The sequence below is a fragment of the Nyctereutes procyonoides genome, unplaced genomic scaffold (assembly GCF_905146905.1).
Source record: "Nyctereutes procyonoides isolate TBG_1078 unplaced genomic scaffold, NYPRO_anot_genome, whole genome shotgun sequence".
Lineage (NCBI taxonomy): Eukaryota > Metazoa > Chordata > Mammalia > Carnivora > Canidae > Nyctereutes > Nyctereutes procyonoides.
Genome location: NW_026575049.1, coordinates 41,840,265 through 41,863,392, shown reverse-complemented (window position 1 = coordinate 41,863,392; position 23,128 = coordinate 41,840,265).

Here is a 23,128-nt window from a genome sequence, read left to right as displayed (position 1 = left end):
GACCTTGCGGACACACTGACCTCAGACTTTCAGCTTCTAGAACTGTGAGAAATACATTTCTGTTGTTCATAAGCCACTCAGTCTATGGGAGTTTTGTCATAGCAGCTGGGATAGACTGTGACATTCATTGCACAGGTATTTCATGAGTGTTCAGAGAACTGTTCTCAGAGCCATGGTTAAAATATGTGAACAGAGTAAATAGATTTCTGTTCTCAGCTGACATCCTAGTGGGGGAGATAGTTCATAAGCAAATAAATAAAAATTCATCTGGGCACTGAAAGGGTCTATTGGGCAACATGAAGCTTCTGCAAATGTTGGGATGGAGAAATTAGAATGAAAGCAAGAATCCAATCACTGAAAACTCTCTATTAGTTCCTTCTCTCCCTTCCAGCCTCCACCCCCAGGTATTGACAGTTTATAGCAGACTGGTAATGATGCAAAAGGGAAGTGTGGTGGATTTCTCAGAAGTTCACGGTGTGACTCCTCCACTGCTCTTGTCACCCCCTACTTAGAATTTTTGCAGAATGTCAGTGAAGTGGCTTAAAATTCTGAGCACGTAAGAGCCATTCTCAGGACTCTCTTTTGGATGTCAAATGGATAAAATATTACCTCTTCAATAGCCTAGATCTCACTTCCTCTTACTTTTCCAAGGCAGGAGACAACAGTGCTCCCTTTTGAAAAGGCATGATTCATGGTCAACAAACCTCTGAGCTCAAAGAAAAGAGGAGAGGCAACATGCAATCCTACCTTACCCAGTAAAAAGCTTCTTCTTCTTTTTTTTTTAATGGTTTCATTTGGCCTTCTTCAGAACCCCCTAAAATAGTTGTTAACTGTATGATGAGAAGATGGGAGGAGCAAAAGGTCAAGTGACTTATCAAAGTCAAACACCTTTTAAGTAGCTCAGTCAATTCGCAACCCAGCTGTCCCCACTTTCAGCCCCAAGCTCTTTTTATTTCATCAGCGTTAACCAGCACTTGGTCTTCAGCTTCACCATAAGACTTGAGGTTTCGTTTTTAAATATAGTTTTGGTAATTTGCAAAGAGGCTCAAACATTAAGATTGTTATTAGCAGTCTCAATTATCTATTGCTGTGAGACTGCCCTCTCCTGTACCCTCTCCCCCCAAGTCCTGTAAAACAACCACCATTTTGTTTTCTTGCCTGATGTTGTGGGTGGGTTGGGGTCAGGCAATTCGCTCCACATGAGGTCAACTGGGGCTGCACATATGTGGGGGCTGACTTGGGCTGTTAGGAGTTCCTTGTGGTTCCCTCACATGGAAGGCATCTTGGTGAGGACAGCTCCCGACTGGGCCTCTGTTCTCCATGTAGTCTAAGGGCCTCTCTACCTGGTCTTCCACCGTATTTGCTAGTTTGGAGCAACTCTTTCCTTTCCTTTCTTTTCTTTTTTATCCTCTTCTTCTTCTTTTTTATCCTTTCCTTTTATTTAAAGATTCTGCTGGCATGAGCTCTTTGCCATCCACAAAAGGATTGATACCTTCCTGGATATCTTCCCGCATGACTGTCAGAGACTCACTACACGTTTAGCTACTCCCCGGGAGCAAAATTTTAGTGCAAAACCATCTCACACATTGCTAACTGTCTACTAGAGTTTCCAGAAGTGTCTCAAGGAGGCCTGGATGCCATAGACCTATTCCTTCACAGGGTATGTAAGGGATATCTTGGCAGGTAAGAATGGAAAGATAGGCTTTAGCCTTTAGAATTTATTGGAGGAGCTTATCAGAGCCAGTTAAATTAAATTTTTATCAGCAAAGAGTTGATACAATTAACTTGAGGAAGATCAATCTCCTGGCAGGGTATGACAGGTGCCCAATCATCTCAGTTACAATCTGTGCCATGAAGGGATTTATCAAGCATGACTTAAACTTATTACAGCCTAATTTCAAGACATGTTATGCTGCTTCATGTATATGAACCTTATATAACACTTTCATTTCTCTCTACCTGGCCTTTGTGCTATTAGTATCACAGATATTTCTTCCACATGTTACAAGCCCCATTATATATTGCTGTTATTTTGGTTCAAACAATTATCTTTTTTAAAAATTTATTTATTTATTTATTCATGAGAGACACACAGAGAGAGGCAGAGACACAGGCAGAGGGAGAAGCAGACTCCCCGCTGAGCAGGGGGCCCGATGTGGGACTTGATCCCAGGACCCTGGGATCATGACCTGAGCCGAAGGCGGACACTCAACCACTGAGCCACCCAAGTGCCCCTCGAACAATGATCTTTTAAAGAGATTTAAGTAGGGACACCTGGGTGGCTCAGTCAGTTAAGCGTCTGCCTTCAGCTCAGGTCATGATCCCATGGTCCTGGGATCAAGTCCCGCCTCGGTCCCCCTGCTCAGCGGGGAGTCTGCTTCTCCCTCTCCCTCTGCCTCTCCCCACTGCTCATGCTTTCCCTCTCTCAAATAAATAAACAAAATTTTTAAAAACAGATTTTAGATAATAAAAAATCTTATGTATATTCCCTTGGAGTTATCATTTCTATTACTTTTTATTTTTATTTTTTATAATTTTTTTAAATTTTTATTTATTTATTTATGATAGTCACAGAGAGAGAGAGAGAGGCAGAGACACAGGCAGAGGGAGAAGCAGGCTCCATGCACCGGGAGCCCGATGTGGGATTCGATCCCGGGTCTCCAGGATCGCGCCCTGGGCCAAAGGCAGGTGCCAAACCGCTGCGCCACCCAGGGATCCCTCTATTACTTTTTATTCCTCTGTGTAGGTCCAGGTTTCTATTGGTACAATTTTCCTTTTGTCTGGAGGACTTTCTTTGACATTTCAAGTGTAGGTCTGATGGTGATGAATTCTGTTAGCTTTTGTGTGTCCAAAAACAGCTTCATTTCCCCTTCACTTTCAAAAGATGTTTTCACTGCATAAAAAAGTGTAGGTTGACAGTTTGTTATTTCTTTTAATGCTTTAAAGACATTCATCCAGGGTCTTCTACTTTGCATCATTTTTGATAAGAAATCTATGTCATTTTTACCTCTGTTCCTCTGGCAACTTTTAAAGTTTCCTTTTTATCACAGATCTTAAACAACTTGATTATGATGTGCTTGGTGTAGTCTTTTTTAGGTTTCTTGAGTAGGGGTTTATTGCATTTCTTGGATATGTGGGTTTATAGTTTACATCATATTTGGAAAATTTTTGGCCATTATTTCTTCAAGTATTTTTTTTCTATTGCCTCATCCTACGTCACTTCCCTGCTAACCATGCTGGAGACTACAATTACACATGTACTTGGATACTTTTAATTGTTCCACAATTCATCAATGTTCTATTCACTTTAATTCAAACTTTTCTCCCTGTTTTATTTTGAATAATTTCTATTTCTATATCTTGAAGTTTCTTACACACTTCTTTTGCAGTATTGTATCTGCCATTAATCCCATTCATTAAAGAAATTTCAGATGTGGTAGTTTTCATTTCATTAAGTGTGATTTGGATCTTTAAAAATATCTTTCACATTTCTGCTACCTGTTTGATCTTTACTTTCATATCTCGGACATGTGGAATACAGTCATAATAACTGTTTTAATATCCTTGTTTATTAATTTTATCATCTGTCTATTTCTGATAGTTTTGATTATATTTCTTCTCATTATGGGTTATGTTCTTCTGCTTCTTTGCATGCTTAGTAGTTAAATTTTCTTTTTGAGTATAATTGACACATGAGGCTACATCATTAGTGTCAGGTGTACCAAATAGTGATTCAAATTCTCTATAAAGATGCTCTGCTCACCACAAGTGTAGCTATCATCCATCACCATACAATGCTATTAAAATATATTGACTACATCCCCTATGCTTGGTAATTCTTTTTTAAGGTTTTATTTATTCACGAGAGACACACACAGGGAGGCAGAGATATAGGCAGAGGGAGAAGGAGGCTCCCTGCAGGATCCTGGGATCACACTCTGAGCCAAAGCCAGACACTCAACCAATGAGCTACCCAGGCATCCCACCTGGTAGTTTTTGATTGGATGGTAGACTTTGTGAATTTTCCTTCGTGGGTTAGACCTAACAGACATATATGAAATACTCTACCGAATGACAGCAAAATTTACATTCTTCTCAACTGTACATGGAACATTCTCACAATAACTCTACATTAGGTCATAAAGTAATCTATGCATTTAAAAAGATCGAAATGATACAGAGTATGTTCTCCAATTGCAACAAGGCAAAATGAAAGATGGATAGGAGAAAGATATTTAGAAACTCACAAATGTGTGGAAATTAAACATTACAATCCTAAATAGTGAATTAAAGAAGAAATTAAAAGAGAAATCCGAAAATACTTTAAGGTGCAAAAAATTGAAAACACAATATACCAGACTTAAGAGATATAACTAAAGCAGTACATAGAAATATAGGAATGTAAATGACTATATTTAAAAAATTCTCAGATAAATCACCTGTTTTTCCACCCTAAGAAACTAGAAAATGAAGAGAGCATAGAATCTAAAGCAAGCAGAGGGAAGTACATAATAAAAGTTAGAATAGAAATAAATGAAATAGAAAATTAAATAGAGAATATTGACAAGACCAAAAGTTGGTTTCCTGAAAAATGAGCAAACTTTTGGTTAGGTTGACCAAGAAAAAAAAGAGAGTCTTAAATTGTTAAAATCGAGAATGAAAGAGGAGACTTTACCAGGGACTTCACAGATACAAAAAGTATTACAAGGGATTATTTTGAACAGTTGTATGCCAGTAAATTAAAGAACCTAGATTAAATGGACAAATTCCTAGGAAGGCATTACCAAAACCAGCTCAGCAAGAAAGGAAAAAAAAAAAATTCCTGCAAAGAAAAGCTCCGGCCCAGATGGTTTACTGGTGTTCCAGTGGATATTCATTTCTACCAAATATTCAAAGAGGAATTAATGCCAATCCTTCAAAAAAACTCTTTTGAAGAACAGAAGACGAAGAAACACTTGACAGCTCATTCTGTGAAGCCCATATTACCCTGATACAAAAACCAAAGACATGATAAGAAAAGCAAAGTGAAGATCAATATCACTTGTACATACAGACAGCAAAATCCTCAGCAAAATACTAGAAAACCAAGTAGAGCAACATATAAAAGAATTATATACCATGACCAAAGGGGATTTATTCTAACAATGCAAGATTGTTTCAACGCCTGAAACTCAATCGATGTAATACAATGAATGCACTAATGGAATAAAGTATAAAACCACGTGATCATTTCAATAGATGCGGACAAAGCATTTGACAAAAGACAACAACCTTTCATAATAAAAAGAAAAATCAACAGACTAGTAATAGAAGAGAATGTCCTTAGGTGGATAATGTGCATCCTTGAAAAACTCACAACTGACATCATACTTAATGACAGCATCCACCCTTAAGATCAGGAACAGAAGGGTATCTGTTTTTACCACTTCTATTCAACATTGTACTGGAAGTGCTACCTAGACCAATTAGCATTCATATGGGAAAGGAAGTATTTCTATTTACAGATAATTTTAAAGGATCCACAGGAAACTGTTAGAACTAATAACGAAGTTCAGCAAGTTTACAAGATAAAAGATTAATAAACAAAAATAACAGATTACATATAGTAGCGCTAAAAAAATCTAAAAATGAAATTAGAAAACAATTCCATTTATAATAGCATATAAAGGAATAAAATAGTAACACTTAAAAGAAGCACAAGCCTTGTTTACTAAAAACACAAAGCGTTGAAAGAAGTTAAAGGAGACCTAAATAAATGGAAAGACATCCTATATTCACAAATGAGAAGACTTAACAGTTTTAAGATGGCAATGACCCCAAATTGATCTGCAGATTTATCACAATATATATGAAAATCCAAGCTGCCTTTATTGAAGAAATTGAGAGGCTAATCATAAAATTCAGATGGAAGTGCAAGGGATTCAGAATATCCAAAGCAATCTTGAAAATAAAACAAAAACAAAGTTCAATGACTTAGATTTCCCAATTTTCAAAAGTTAGTTCAAAATTACAATATTCAGTGTGGTGGTGTCATAAATCTAGGCATAAAAATCAGTGAAAGAGAATTGAGGATCCAGAAATAAATGCTTATAACTGACTTCAGCAAAAGAGCCAAAAGAATTCAATGGAGGAAAGAGCAATCTTCTCAAAAAATGGTCCTGGGACATGTGGATGTCCATAGAAAAAGAAAGAAGTTTACACCTCCGCCTCACACCATATACAAAAATTAATTCAAAAGGATCATAGACCTAAATGTAGAAGCAAGAATGACCAAACTCTTAAAAGAAAGTATAGGAATAAATCTTTATGAGTTGGATTTAGCTATAGTGTCTAAGCTATGACACCAAAAGGACAAGCAACAAAAGAAAAATAGAAAAGTTGTACTTATCATAATTAAAACCTGTTGCTTTTTTGAAAAGTGAAAGCATAACCCATGGAATGGAATAAAGTATTTGCAAATTATATAAATACATTTATATAATTGCATAAAGTATTGCAAAATACATAAAAAAAGAAAGAAAGAAAGAAGAAAGAAAGAAAGAAAAAAGAAAGAAAGAAAGAAAGAAAGAAAGAAAGAAAGAAAGAAAGAAAGAAAGAAAGAAAGAAAAAGAAATTTGTATTCATACATGTAAAACAAGCCCTCTTTAGATGTCTGGGTGGCTCAGTGATTGAGTGTGTCTGCCTTTGGCTCAGGTCATGATCCTGGGGTCCCAGGATTGAGTCCCACACTGGATTTTCTGCAGGGAGCCTGCTTCTCCCTCTGTCTATGTTTCTGCCTCTCTGTGTCTCTCATGAATAAATAAATAAAATCTTAAAAAAGGAAAAACTCTTAAAAGTTAACACAGAAAGACAAATAACCCAGTTGAACAGTGGACCCGGGATTTGAACAACCATTAAACAACTATTTGAACAAGTCAATAAGTACTTGAAAAGATGCTCAACATTAGTCATTAGGGGAGTGTAAAGCAAAACATAACAAGATACCAACTTGTATCCACTAGGATGACTAAATTTTAAAGGTAATAATAAAATGTTGGTAAGGATGTTGAGAAATTGGAACACTCATTCCTTGCTGGCAAGAATTCACTGAGACTGGCTAACATAGTTTGGCAGCTCTCTAAAATGTTCAATATAGAGTTACCATATGACTCAATAATTCTACTCCTAGATATAGACCTAACATAATCAACAACACAAACATATTCACCAATGTTCATAGCAACATTATGCATTATGGCTAAGAAGTAGAAACAATCCAAATGTCCATTCAGTGATGAAGGGGCAAACACAAGGCGGTATATCCATACTTGTGTGGAATACTATTTGGCCATGAAAAGGAATGAAGTCCAGGTGTTCCTAAGAAACCTTTTGTAAGCTGAAATGATGTAAGGGGAAGAATCAATTACCATTTTCGTAAAAGTGAAAAACCCTATATCTTTCAGTTAGTGAAAATATATGCTAAGGTAGGTCTTTTGTAAAAGCCAAGTGGTATAAAGTGAACTTTCAGATAGCAAGGGAAATTTGTACTACGGTACATACTGCCTTGTGGATGAACTTTGAACTCATTATGCTAAGTGAAAGAAGACAGTCACAAAAGAACATGTATTGTTTAATTCCACTTATGTGGGATGTCTGCAATAAGCAAATCCATAGAAACACAAAGTAGTTCTGTGGTTGCCAGGGCTTGGTGCAAAGTGAATGGAGAGTGACTACCTGTGCACATGAAGTTTCTTTTTGGGGCGACGAAAACGTTCAGAAATTAGGTAGTGCTGATGGATGCACAACTCTATGAATATACTGAAACCCATGGAATCATACACTTTTAAAAGGGAGACTTCTACGGTGTGTGAATTATAGCTTGGTAAAGCTTTGCTGAACCCACGTGTATATGAGAATAACTATTTCTGCATTTTAAAACCTCTGCATTAGAGGTTTTATTTATTTATTTTTATTTATTTTAAATTGGGCTAACAGGGGTCAGCCTTCGTCTTTTTTTATTTATTTTTTAATTTATTTATGATAGTTACACACACACACAGAGAGAGAGAGAGGCAGAGACATAGGCAGAGGGAGAAGCAGGCTCCATGCACCGGGAGCCCGATGTGGGATTCGATCCTGGGTCTCCAGGATCGTGCCCTGGGCCAAAGGCAGGCGCCAAACCGCTGCGCCACCCAGGGATCCCTGCATTAGAGGTTTTAAAAGAATCCTGTAGATATAAGCTGAATTCATCGAAACTGATTGGGAGAATCGGAACGGTACTCAAAGGCCTCTCTGGCCGTCTCTCAAGAACCAAAAATAAAATCTATCCTACAACATGCTAGAGTGTCTGTTAGTCTGGCTATGCAATGATTTCAGCCACTGCCCTGCAAATGATCAAGTTTTTCATAGCAGAATAAAAAGACTGACTTAGACTCACCTCCTGTACCCAGGGACAGGAAATAACAGGGCCCTCCTCAATCTTGGGTCAGAGGTTTGGGAAGCACCTCCCTTGCCAATGAGTAATCCAGCTTCCTGCCAAGGAAGAAACCCAGAGATCTTGCCACCCCTGATTAGAAGCCCAGGGCTAATTGGATGTGAATGACACCTTGATTCTTCTGTGAAAACCCGAGTGGGCCTGCCTGAATACTTGTGTTGGAAGCTACTGCTACCCTGGGAGTTGTAGTAGGGGTGTCAGGTTGTTGGTGGATTTGGGCTCACTGGCCAGGGGTGGTTCCAGGGGCTCCTGTCCTGGTTACCTCCGTGACTATAATAGGAACTGCCCACCCAGTCACTCATGGTTATTAAAGGCTCACTTTCCTGGGACACTGTGAGAATGCACGAGACAGAGAAAACGCAGTCCCACCTTTAAAGAAGCTAAAATGTGGGTCACAGAATGTTCCAGGTCAGTGTTTTTCAAACTTCAGCCTGTCTCAGAATCACTGGAGGGACACCTGGGTGGCACAGCGGTTGAGCATCTCTACCTTCGGCTCACATCAAGCTCCCTGTGGGGGAGCCTCTGTCTCTGCCTCTCTCTGTGTGTCTCTCATGAATAAATGAAATAAAATCCTTAAAAAAAAAAAAAAAAAAAAGAAAGAAAAGAACCACTGGAAAGCACAGATTTCCTGGTCCACCCGACCCCCAGCCCCTGCCCCTTCAAGAGTTTCTGAATCAGTAGATGCAGGCCAGGTAGCCCACCATTTACCCACACATTTATACACACGTGTCTTTTTACACGCACATTGTCTTCTTTTTCCCCTCCTTCGGTTCCTTCTTCCAACCCTCTTCCATTTCTTTTTGGTTTTATAATTATCTTTGTTTCTGGTTCCCTCTCCTTTATATTGCCTCCATGACATTTTATATCCAATCCTTCAATTTGAATGCTATTTCTGGAAAATTTCTTTTCCCATTCTCCGTTCTGGTGGAAAACACTAGAGAAGAGAATACACTAACCGTATCTTCTCGAAAACGGTTGCCTTGTTTGTTTTGAAGCCAAGGATGCGCAGTGCATCCGGAATGCTTTGGATCAAAGTGCATTCGTGAAGTTTTCAGACACTGTTGATTCACTTGATGTAAAGCTTTGGAATCAGAGTAGACTAAAGAAATGGGGCCAACACACTCAGCAACAGGCAGGTGATAACAGAGGCCTTGGTTTTCCTGCTTTTTCATCTTCAACCTACTCTGACCAAAGGAGTCAGAGTCTCTGCCCCTGGAGACAGAGTCCTAGCCTTCCTTGCAATACCATTTCTATTTCTCCCTCCCGACATGCTTTGAGTGAGCATGCCATCAGTCGGACTCTGTCTTTCAGAGATTTAGTGCCGGGAGATGTTGTTTGATAGGTGCAAGTAAAAGCTAATGGTCCAGGCTAAAAAGTTGTCTGGCTTTTGGAGATTGTTAGTGCTTTCCAATGTCTTTAATAACTAACCATGTGACGAACTGGAGCTTTGCATGAGCTGCGGTCAGGGTTTGGGCTTGAACCTGTGCCAGCTTCAGGGGAGAACAGGAATGATGTCAGAAGCATCCGGAGGCCCAGCCGGGGCTGCTCCCCTGGGACCATGAGCTGCTGTGGGGCAGGCGCATGACTTAGCCTGGCCGTAAATGCTGACTGCTTTCTCGGGACATCTAGTCCTGCCCTGGACTCCAAGAAGTTCTGCAGCTGCATCAGGAGAGTAGGCTTCACCTGCTGACTCATTTCCACGAGTCAGAGAACGCTTTCTTTCAGGGGGTGCTCGGAAAGAAAATGCAGAATAGATCTAACTTTCCTACCTGTCAGCTGCTGACTTATACTGAGGGTTCCTAGAATAGAATCTTTTTTTCTTTTGGGGGAGTACCACCCTCTCCCCAGTTGCTTCGGTGTCCAAGGTGCTGCAGTCTGGAGCGATATCATCTCCTTGTGTGTGATCCTTACTGTGCCTTTTTCATCGAAGAGTTGGAGGTTCTGAGTGGTCAAGGGTAAACCCTGAGCTGGTCTTGACACAAGCACAGGGGCTCCTCCATCTCGGGCTGCTCTGATCCAATGTCTGTAGGAAATATCAGAGCAGTTGAATAGGTCTGAACTCTGCTGATGATTCATTTTTTAAGCATTTTCCTCAAGTACCTGAAACCATAGTTACTGGTTATTTAAAAACAACTGTATGTAGGCTAGTGCCTGGGGCTCAAGAGGAAGGCCTTAGAAAAACCCTGATCAAGAAAGCCTCTTGAAATGAAGACCAATTAAATGAAACACAGCCCATTGATGTTACAGGAGAGTAATGGTTACAGAAGACTGAACTAGCTCAGCCTCATGAATATGAGGTTCAACAATTTCAGAAAATTTGAGGCCATTGCTATAACTGATCTCCAGGCGCTCACCACTTGGGGTGCATCCAATTGAACCAAGGAAATGCGGAGAGCAAAGAATTTTTTATTACTCATTATAGAAGTAAGGAGGGGGAGGGGATAGCTCTCCAAGGACCATCTCCCTGTGGAATTAGTTCATGCAGCCATATTCAGTGTTTTTAGGGGGGAGTGGTGGGAGGCTTGCATGGCACTTTTGAGTCAGTTGTGTGTGTCTCCCATATCAACATGCTAGTGCCTACATCGTGTGTTAAAAAAAAAAAAAAATAGGAGAAAGCTCTGCCCATAGGTGGAGATCTTTGTATTACAATGAACTAAAGATCACTTCGGAACAACTCAGGGGGGCTTCTGTGCAGGTCCCCAGCTCCAGTCTAACTCAAACTGGCTTGCATAAGGAGCTATCTGGTGAGACACCTAGTTGGGCTACTCCTTGGCTGGAACTGCTGGTTCTGCAAAACATAAGCTCATATTCAAATTGTTCTCTATTCCCTGAAAGTGTTTTCGACTTCCTATTGCTTTCACAACTCTGATGTTTTCCAAAATACAGCTACTTAAGCCATATCCATATTTGCCCAATTACTGTGGCAAGATCCAGTGTATCTTTCATCTAGCACATCCTTCCTAGAAGCAGAAATTCTTGGCAATGTCATCTTGATATTCATTTCCAACTGATTACATAAACCCAGTGTTTCTCGGTGTTCTTAACGCTCTTTTTTTTGGTCTTCCTTATTCATTTCCTCATTAATGAGTTAAATAGCATTTTGACCTGTGCTAAAAATGGCCTTGGCAATTCTACTTTGCACACTGCATATGAACTTCGAGAACAGAGCACAAGGAAGCACACCTGCAGGGCCAGTTCTTGTAGAACTGGAGGTCTCGCTTTATAGGTCTGGGGTTTATCTGAATAATGGGGGCACATAAGAGGGAAGCAAGAGGAGGTTGAAATCTCTCTGTGATACATCTTAGAATGAGAGCCTTTTGGAATGAGAGGCTGCATAGTAGTTGGTTTCCACCTTTTATTCACAAAGAGGTTGATGAGAAAATAATATTTGGTATGACAGACTTGTGATTCCAGTAATGAAATGTAGAACCTATGCAGGGATTTAGGTTTCTGTGACCCCAACTGCCCAAGACAGGTGGGTGTTAAATGTGGTCAGGGAAGGGAAGACTGAGTTGAAGACCAAATGAAAAAAAAAAGAGAGAGCAGTTATTTTAAGGGACAGAAAAGAAAATGCCCCCAATCTAACTCATCTTACTAGCAAAACCCTGTTAAACCCTTTTGCAAAACAAAAGAAGAAAACTGAATAAAGCAAGAAGACAAACAAAACCCTCTTTTTCCAAGTTCCAAAACTTTCCAAGTTTTTATTGAAATTCCAGTTAGTTATCATACAGCGTAGTATTAGTTTCAGATGAAGAATTTATCACTTCCATGCAACATCCCCTGCTCATCACAAGTGCCCTCCTTAATCCCCATCATCTGTTTCACCCATCCCCCCTACCCACCTCCCCTCTGGTGACCATCAGTTTGTTGTCTCTAGTTAAGAATCTATTTCTTGGTTTTCCTCTCTTTCCAGCCCCCTATGTTTGTTTGTTTTGTTTCTTAAATTCCACACATGATCTTGCAAAACGTATGGTATTTGTCTTTCTCTGACTGCCTTATTTTGCTTGGCATAATACTCTCTAGTTCCATCCATGTCATTGCAAATGACAAGATTTCTTTCATTTTTATGCCTGTGTAATATTCCACTATATATGCATATATAGTACATCTTCTTTATCCATTCATCAGTCAATGGACATTTGGGCTCTTTCCATAATTTGGCTATTGTTGATAATGCTGCTGTAAACACCAGGGTGCATGTATTGCTTTGAATTAGTACATTTGTATTCTTTGCGTAAATACCTAGTAGTGCAATTGCTGGCTCATAGGGTAGTTCTATTTTTAACTTTTTCGGGGATCTCCATACTGTTTTCCAGAGTGACTACACCAGTGTGCATTCCCACCAACAGTATAAGAAGGGTTCCCCTTTCTCCACATCCTCGCCAACACCTGTTGTTTCTTGTGTTGTTGATTCTGGCAGGTGTGAGATAACATCTCATTGTACTTTTGATTTGCATTTCCCTGATGATGAATGATGTTAAGCATCTTTTCATGTGTCTGCTGGCCTTCTGCATGTCTTCTTTGGAAAAATGCCCATTCATGTCTTCTGCTCATTTTTTTAACTGGATTATTTGTTTTTTGGGTGTTGACTTTTATAAGTTCTTTATAGATTTTGGATACTAACTCTTGATCAGATAAGTCATTTGCAAACAAACAGAAACCATTATGCAAGATAATGCATGCTCTATGGCTAGAGCAATTAATCAACTAGGCCTCCTGGTTTGCCACATGGTTACCCAAGAAAAGCTGTGAACCCATTCCTATCAAACTTTTGAACGTTCATTGGTACTGGATATTGAATCTAGGAAATGGCTGCATTATTACTATATTCAGAGATAAGAATCTAGGAGCTGGACACATGAATGCAAGTCAGTTTATGTCTGTTAGGAGATGCTGCATTTATACTTAACAAAAGGATGAAGGTGGCACACTTTTTAGACTTGATTGATTTTATGGAAACAGCTATTAAAGACTAGCAGTGGAGATATGTGGAAGGAAATTGCAAAATTGAGAAAATTGCAAAATTTTTATTTAGCAAAGAAGTAGTCCTCTGATACCCAGATACACACACATATATTCACACACACACACACACACACACACACACGCTAGGCAGAGGAACTAAGAGCCTAACCTTTGAACTTCACCTCCTCTCCCTATGCCAGAGCCCTTTCTCATCACTATATCAGGAACTGCTCGTTTTTAAGATTTATCATAAAACTACAATAATCGAGACAATATGATATTGGTATAAATGCAGATAAATAGATCAATGGAACAGAATAGAGAGTGCAAAACTACAAGTACACACATATGGATGACTGATTTCTGACAAAACTCATAAAGGTATTGGAGACAGGATAATTTTCTCAACAAGTGGTGCTGGAATGATTAGACATCCATATTTGAGATGAAAGCCCACACGCCAAAAAACAAAGCAATATTGATCCCCATTTCATACCACTACAAACATTATCTTAAAATGTATTATTGAACTAAATGTAAAACCTAAAAGAAATTTTCATATTTTCTTTCTTTCTAGAAGAAAATATGAGAAAATGTTGGTGATCTTGGGTTAGGCAAAGATATATATGACCAAAGCACAATCCATAAAAGAAAAAAATTGATAAATTGGACTTCATCATAATTAAACATTTTCTGCTCTTTTAAAGCTACTCAAGAGAAAGAAAAGGTGAGCCAGAGAAAACATTTGCAAATCTCTTGTCTGATAAAGGACTGTATCCAGAATATATAAAGAACTCTCAAGATGCAATAGTAAAAAACCAAATAATCCAACTAGAAAATGGGCAAGAGGTTTAAACAGATGCTTCATCAGAGAAGATATATGGCTGAAAAAAAAAAAAAAAACACCTGAAAAGATGCCCCGTATCATTAGTTCTTCGGGAAATATCTGTTAGAATGGTTAAAATTAAAAAGACTGATCATAATACGTACTGGTGAGAATGTGGAAGAAACGGAACTCTTGAATACCACTGGCAAGCATATGCGATGGTACAACTGCTTTGGAAAACGATTTGGTAGTTTCCCCTCAAATTCAAAATATACTACTATCTGATTCAGGTATTTCATTCCTAAATATTTACCCAATAGAAATGAAAGCCCACAAAGATTTGTAGACAAATGTTCAATAGCAGTTTTACTTATAATAGCCTTAAACCAGAAACCACCCAAACGTCCATCAACAATGAAATAGATAAAAACAGTGGTGTATCCATCCAATGGAATACTATGTAGCAATAACAGGGAACCAACCCCTGATACAGACTACAGTATAGATGAATCTTAAAACAATTATGCAGAGTGATGAGAGATAGACAAAAAGATATATTCTAAGATTCGATTCTTATGAAATTCTAGGAAATACCAAATAATCAGTAGTAACAGAAAGGCAGATCAACAGTGGCCTGGGGAGGGACAGGAGGGATGAATTTACAAAAGGGTTTTAGAAAATTTTAGGGATGATGAGTATATTGACTGTCCTGATTGTAATGATGATTTCATAGCTTTATACGTATGTCAAAACGTAACCAAGGTGAATTCTTGCAGCATTTCCCAAGAATTTACCCTTTGGATTTTACCTCCTTGCTCCACCACAGTGTCCTTCCTTCCACATCATTGAACCAGTGATTTCATCTGAGAGTCACATACATACAATTCCTGCATGGAAAGCAGATGATGCCAGTTTTTTGGTAGTAATAATAGGGGAAAATACAATTTCTGGGTTAAAATGAGGTTGCGGTGATGACACGGAATGCAGGAAAGGACACAACCTATCTGTGAGGAAGAAAAATTCTGCTTGCTTATAAATTCTGTTTTATCTTCAACATTGTTTTCTTTTTCCATAAAAGCAAGAATGCAAGGGGTGCCTGGGTGGCTCAGTCAGTTAAGTGTCTGCCTTTTGGCTCAGGTCATGATCCCGGGGCACTGGGATGGAGCCCTACATAGGGCTTTCGGCTCAGTGGGGAGTCTGCTTCTCCCTCTCCCACTCCCCCTGCTTATGCTCATGCTCTCTCTGTCAAATAAATAAATAAAGCCTTAAAAAATAAAAGGAAGCCAGCAAGAGAGGGGCATTTATTATTTTTAAATTACAAAATACTCGAAGTTTACAAAGGGCTAGATGTAATGAAAAAGGCCTTGACTTAAAAACCCTGCACCCAAGAACCCACCAAGTAACCTGAGAAATAGAACATTATCAGTGTCTTTAAGGTTTTCCACATGCCTCAGCCCCTTCCCACTTCAGGATTGCAGCTAGAACCTGGATTTCTCCTCCCAGGTAAGGGCCTTTTCTCCTTTGGCAATAGTAGGAGAGAGTATCATGAGAAGGTCTTATTAAGAATAATCCCTCTAGGCACTTAGTGCTTGAATTTCTCAGAGAGGAGGTTTGAAGGGAAGTGGAATGAATATTTTTAAAGGAAGAATTACTTATAACGACTTTGGGGAAAGGGAACACAATTACTTAGGATTCCTTCACACTGGGGGAGTTGGAGATGAAGTAATGAAATTGAACTGATTTTTCAAGGAGAACTGCTTTTTACAAAGAACCACAGGGTTTGAAACTGAGTCAAGAACTGAGTATAGTGCCGCAGCCTTCTGTTAACCAACAGGTAAGTTTGGACCTCTTTATTATTGTGATTTCTATGACTGAAACCACGTTGGCAGTAAGCTGGAGAATGAATGTGTTTTTGCTCATGAAATTTTCATCTATGAGGATATAGGAATAATAAACACGATAATTTCCAGCCACACTGCCCCCCCTCACCTCCCAAGGTACTTCATCATGGTTTCTGACATTAAGTGAGTTAAAATAATACATGGTCTACTGACTTCCTTGTACTGAGTGCAATGGTATAAGTATCAGCTACAGGCAGGGCAGGAGCACGCGAGGGTTCCATTTGTAGCGACTGAGCCTTTCATATTCTAGAGATTTTTTAAGTTTCTGTTATAACTATTACAGACTTTTGGTAAGACATCTACAACAGACCGACAAATATGAAGAGCAAAACAATACTGGATTTTTTAAAAAAAGATTTTATTTATTTATTCATGAGAGACAGAGAGAGAGGCAGAGACACAGGCAGGTGGAGTGCACCTGATGTGGGACTCGATCCCAGGACCCCAGGATCACCACCTGAGCAGAAGGCAGATGCTCAACCACTGAACAACCCAGGTGCCCCAGAATCTTGGATTATTGACAATTCCTTGCTTCCCAAAGAACCACTGTGAATGACATGGAGGTGTCCATCCACCCAGACTTTTAAAATGTAGTGTGTGAATAAAATGTTTAATTTTTAAATGTAAAACAAAAGCCATAAAAGGAACTAAGACTTCAGAGAAGGGAAAATGTGTCAGGTTAGGAGGTGGTATGCAATATGTGATAATTTTGTGCCAAAGATAATAGTTATGAAAGCCATGTAATAGCACAAAAAACTGCTTGCGATGTGATGTTAAATCAAAGGAGATTACAAAGAGGAGCACCTGGCTGGCTCAGTTGGTCAAACATGTGACTCTCGATCTCAGCGTCATGCCAAATCCCACACTGGGCACAGGTTACAGAGAGAGAGAGAGAGAGAGAAAGAGAGAGAGAGAGAGAGATTACCAAGATATATGTGCATGGGAAAAAAGAATAAATGGAAATATTCCAAAATGCTAACAGTTATCAGCAAATAGGTGGCAAGATCATGAAGGACTTTTAAAACTTTATTTTTCCTACCTTCTGTATTGTGGTTGTATTTTTTTTTTTGTGGTTGTATTTTTTAAATAACAAAACTACTGTAAAAAATCTCTAGTAATCAGAACCTTTTGAACCTTCCTGTAGATTTAGTAACAGTATTTCCTTCTTTCGAAGAACAACTGAGGTCCAACTAGTTATACCTAATGTTTAATGGCACAGGAAGTCAGATACTTTTACTGGCCTGGGCCTCATTTTAGAACTTGACATATAACGAGTACAATAGATCACCTTACCTTATTAAGGACAGTGAATTCCATATTCACTGGAAAAACTGAAAACTGTACCCCAAGTTCACAGAAGTGGACAGCCAGAGAGAAAACAAGGAAAGGGGTTGAGGTTTATAGATCTAAATTCTAGACTTGGCGGGGGGGCAGCACCTGGGTGCCTCAGTTGGTTAAGCGTCTGACTCTTGACTTTGGCTCACGTCAGGATTTGCCCGGGGTTGGGCTCTGTGCTCAGCAGTGAGTCTGCTTCTCTCTCTCTGCCCCTCCCCCTGCTCGTGTGCACTCTCTATTTCTCTAAAATAAATCAATTAATTAAAAAAATAAATTCTAGTCTTGGATTTGCCATTACTAGCCTCAGTTTCTTCTTTTTTTTTTTTTTAGCCTCAGTTTCTTATTTCAATTTGTGAATGGCGAGAAAATGCCCTGCCTGAGAGTGATTTGCCATGAGAGCAGAACAAAACAACCCACATACTAAAGAAAAATCAGAGGGCCAAGAAGAGATGGTGGAAGGGATTCCTGTTAGATGTTCATGCCCACCCCAAGTGGCCTTTGTCTGAATACTTCAGGGATGGGGCAAACACATCATCTTGGGATTTGGCCCATTTTGTTTCTGAGAGCTCTATTGCTACAAAGGTCTTAGACTGGTTTCTAGAACTTTCTGCCCCATTGTTCTAGTTCCATCTCTGAGGTAGGATACTTTGGCCCCTGGCATGGCCTGATGGTTTCCAGGTGTGCAGATATCAATCCCCTTGGTTTATGGGGCAACTGGAGAACCAGGGTGGTCTTCTCAGGCCAGGAAAGCCCTCATTATCATTTCCTCAGAGTGTCACAAGGGAAACAGGTTTAGAAAACACTGTTCTGGAGTGTTGTCTTGGGAGTGACTATCCTCCCTTGTACCATAGAAGTCACACTTCTACCAGGGTGGCTAAGCATGCAGTTTCTGGTCGCATTTGGGGTTCATTGAGGACATCTTAGTCAATCGAGATCCCTCACATTTGTTTGGTTTTGTTTTCCATCAATGCTGCTATTTTTTGTGTGCCCTGCCTGTAATTACAAAATTAGGTTTGAGAAGAGAGAGAGGGAGGTTTTACATTTGTCTCTGTTAAATTTTGTTTTGTGAGATTGGGCCTATGGTTCCCTCCTAATGGGATCTGTTGGGATTCTGATTTGCTCACGCAGTGAATATCCAGTCCATTCTAACTCGGGGTGCCTGCATCATGTAGACATGCCAGCTTTGCCCTTAGGCTGCAGGAACTTGCACTGTGCCCACCAGCTCCCACTCCAGCCTCTCACTTGACTTTGTGACCCTCTCCTCTTTTTCATACATGGCCTCTGGAAATATTACCAAGATCCACTTCTACATCCTCTGGGTCTTTTTGCCAATACTCACTTGAGAATATTTTTGGCTTCAGATTCCAGTTCTGCTTTCTAACCCTGAATTTGCTTTTTTGGGCAGAAATGTATTCCTTCCAATCCTCCCTCCCCACATTCTCCACTACTCTTGACTTACCACAACTGATGAGTCAGCCATGACCATGTGTTCACCCAGCGTGGCCGCCATTTTCCCAGGAGGGACCAAATAGGGCACCTGAGGTTTTCCACTTGGAGACCACTCTTTAGATTGACTCATTTATCATGGAGCATGGGTGTTTATGAAAGTACCCAGTTCTGCCAATTGTATTCTTCATTTGGCTCACAGGAAAGAGGTACTCAAATGCTTTCATGAGCTCTCAATTCATGGAGTCTGCAGTGTTCTGCAGAATCTCCCCATCTATAACCCCATCAAAGAGATTGAATGAGCTTCACCAGGCTGGGCTCATTCTTAGTCAATTCATATTTTCTCTTAGTGATCATGGCTTCATTAAGTGCTACAAGGCTAGCTCTGTAAAATCTTTCCTGTTCACTAATCTGTACTTGCCAACCCCTGCTGAACCAGCGGTGGATGAGGAAGCTCTCTGGAGGTATGAAGTATTAAAGGATGGCATTCTCCTAAGAGGTTTAGTACGAAGCTGGAAGACACCATGGGGCTTAGTGGTCTGGAAGGGTCATGGAGACAATCTGATTTGTTTATATGTCGGTTGCCTGGAGCAAGAGTGAAATCAACCTGCAAATATCAAACCAGATTCTCCCAGGGCTTAACCACAAGGGTTACAAGGCGGCCATTTGGCATGAAGTTTTAATTTTCCTGTTTAAAGGAACAAAGGTTAAACTAACAGAACATGTCACGAGAAGGTACTTCAGAGATCATGCAGACCAGGGCTCCTCAAACCTAAATGTGCACGAGTCACCTGGGTACCTTTAATTAAAAATGTAGATTCTGACTCAGTAGTTCTGGGGTAGGGCCTGAGATTCTGTATTTCCTTTTTTTTTTTTTTTTTACATTTTTATTTTATTTTTATTTTTATTATTTTTTGAGATTCTGCATTTCCGACGTGCTCCCTGATGATGCTGTTGGCCTATGCCTACACTTTATGTAACAAAGGCTTAGACTACACTGCATTTTTTTTTTTCAGATATAGAAACTGAGATACAGAGAGGTGATTTCCCCAAAGCCACAATGGTTAAGTTAAAGCAGTTTCTTTCATTCAGGTCTTGTGGGGCCCGGATCAGGGTTTATTTAATTGCAAAGTTGCTGGAATGTAAAACAGAGGTTTACCCTTTCTTAAGGACTCACAGCATCTGGGGGGGAAGAGCCAAGGTTAGATTCCAGGTATGCCCATGCTTGCACACAGGCACACACACATGCATGCACATGCATGCTCATGCTCAAAGAGATTGCATGTGCTTCTTCATATTCTTCTTTCTCATCATTTGTGATGTGTAGGAAACACATGAATTACAAACATATTAAAGATATTCTTAAATGCAAATCAATTCTGAATGTGTAAATTTTTCCATAAGAATATTCTGGGAAAATATATGAGTTGTTTCTGATCTCTTAAGTATAAATACAGAATGTTCTGGGGTTCAACAGAGACCATGTTGCTGATAAAAGTGTGCTCATAGGGATCCCTGGGTGGCGCAGCGGTTTGGCGCCTGCCTTTGGCCCAGGGCGCGATCCTGGAGACCCGGGATCGAATCCCACGTCGGGCTCCCGGTGCATGGAGCCTGCTTCTCCCTCTGCCTGTGTCTCTGCCTCTCTCTCTCTCTGTGACTATCGTAAATAAATAAATAAAAAACCTTTAAAAAAAAATAAAAATGTTTAAAAAAAAAAAAGTGTGCTCATAATGACGTTTCTTATAGTTTGAAGAGTGAAAACTCTGGGCCTGGCTCAGCAAGTTCTATGCTCCAGCATTTATAAAGGCCCTGGGAGTTTGGAGATTTTCCACTAACTTCTGGTATTGAATTTTTTTGCCAACTATGACTATTTGTTTTTTTGAACTCTGTGGAGGAACTAAGCAACTGAAATCTCAGGCAGAAGTGTGTTTGTGTGTGTGTGTGTGTGTGTGTGTGTGCACATGTGCATGTGCGTGTGTGTGTGTTCACACACATTAACTAAACATTGTAGATTCCTGACATTTTTTTCTCCTTGTTGAAAACGGAAAGAGGATGGAGAAGTAATTGTCTGGAGTGGAAAAGAGGGTCAGAAAAATCCTTGAAATGAAATCTCTCTCCTTTACTGGAGGTTTAGATAATATGATATAAACTAAACCAATTCGAGAAAAATTCGGGTCACGAGCGTCTATTTTGGGAGGCAAATACCTGGGGTAGTTTAAGCCCATTGTTGCATCTGTAGCCTATCTAAGCTTCTTGAGAACAAGGCTGGGCCTTCCAGGTCTTTTTTTTTTTTTAATTAATTCCAAAATGCTTAGAAGAGGGTCTTGCACCAAGTGGGAGGCCGGAAGCTTCTCTGGAATGAAATATCGTTCATCTTCCAGCATCCATCACTCCTAGCTAGCAGCCCTGGAAGCTGCTGGTGTGTTTCAAAGGGCCGAAACAGCCATGTCTGGGAGCCCATGAGCTGGTGTTTGTTTGGAAGTTGCAAACCACTGCTGACGGTGGCTTCTCTTCTTGTTATTGGCCTCTTCTTGTGCACTCAGAGTCTCTCTAATGGCGTTCTCTCTTTCTTTACGGGAGGAAAGAGTGAGAGGAGAAGGAGGAGGATGAGAGGAGAAGGAGGAGGATGGGAGAAGAAAGAGAGGGAAGAAGGAGGCCAAGGATGAGGATGGGAGAAGAAAGAGAGGGAAGAAGGAGGCCAAGGATGAGGAGGGAGAGGACTGGTGGGGGAAGGGGGTGGGGAAGCGAGGAGGGGAAGGGGAATGGAAAGAGATGGAGGAGCAGGGAGGATCTGGAGGCAGAAAGATGGCAACCTGCTTGTGCAGAGGTAAGGGGATCAGACTCCTTCCCCTGAGATGCCTTTCCTCTGGCTCCCCAGCCACCACTCAGGTGGAAGCCCTGAGCCTTGCTCTGACTGGCCCACTCTTGAGTCCTTTCTATGGCCAGGAAGATGCTGTGCCACCTGGCTTTGCCCTGTTGTGCCCATCCCACAATCTCTTTGGGAGGAGTGGTGGGATGACCCTGGTTGGCTCAGACCAGTGGGGCCAAATCTAGAGCTGGGGATGGAGTGAGTCCCTCAAGGCTCATGTCTACTCCACACTGGAGGAAAGGTGGAAAGTTCAATCTGAGCTTTCAGGGTCTTCTCAGCTTTCTCCCTGGGGTTTTGTCTTTAACAGTCTGTTGATTTACCAGATGGCCTAGACCTGAACACTCGCACTGTAGGTAGGTTGAACATGTCAGCAAAACTGCTACAGGAATGTTGCCTTAAACCTCATGACCATTCTGCTCATTCTTAATGTTGCTAACATCCCTGCCCATGACTAAAGTAGAACATTTGGTATCTCAGTTAAATGCCATTAATCTACCAATTAATCATGGCTGTTTGGTAATTACCTCAAATGAGAAGGCATTCCAGGACACACTCTGGAAAGGATACTGAGTGAGAGGAAACTGCATTGTCCCTGAGTCCATATATTCCCAGAGAGGAGAGCACTGGCTCTGGGTAAGTGAAGAGCAGTGCCAGATGGGCTCATCTGGGCTCCACCCTGTCAGCGTAAGGGATCTAGAGGAAGGTATTTATTTTTTCTACACTTTTTTTTTTTTTACACTTTTTCATTTTCTTCTTTTAAGATTTTATTTATCAATTCCGGAGAGACACAGAGAGGCTCAGAGACACAGGCAAAGGGAGAAGCAAGCTCCCTGCAGGGTACTCGATCCCAGGATTCCAGGATCATTTCCTGAGTGGAAGGCAGATGCTCAACCACTGAGCCACCCAGGGGTCCCTTTAGACTTTTTCCGAGAAGGGTTCTGAAACATTTAAATTTCCTAGAAAAATGCCCGACACATCATTGACCACTCTTGCCTTCTGTTATTATTATGAAGGCAAGACACAGGTGCCGAGTGGGAAAAATCACCCCAGGATGGAGTGGGGGGGGCTTGATTGAGTGCGTGGTGGGAAGGATGGGAAGGACGGAGAGTGGGCGATGAGGGGGGAAATGTGCATGTGGGTGTCGTCACACTCAAGGGGCTAAGGAGGGCCATTGGGAGGGTGGTGGCTGCAGAGCACATGCAAACAAAGGTGCGAGCAGTGTCTTCCAGAGTCGGTGGGTGGTCACGCAGACGGGCAGCAGGGGTTCTTGCAAAGGGCAGTGGGAACAAGGCAGAGAGGCATGTTGAAGCCCT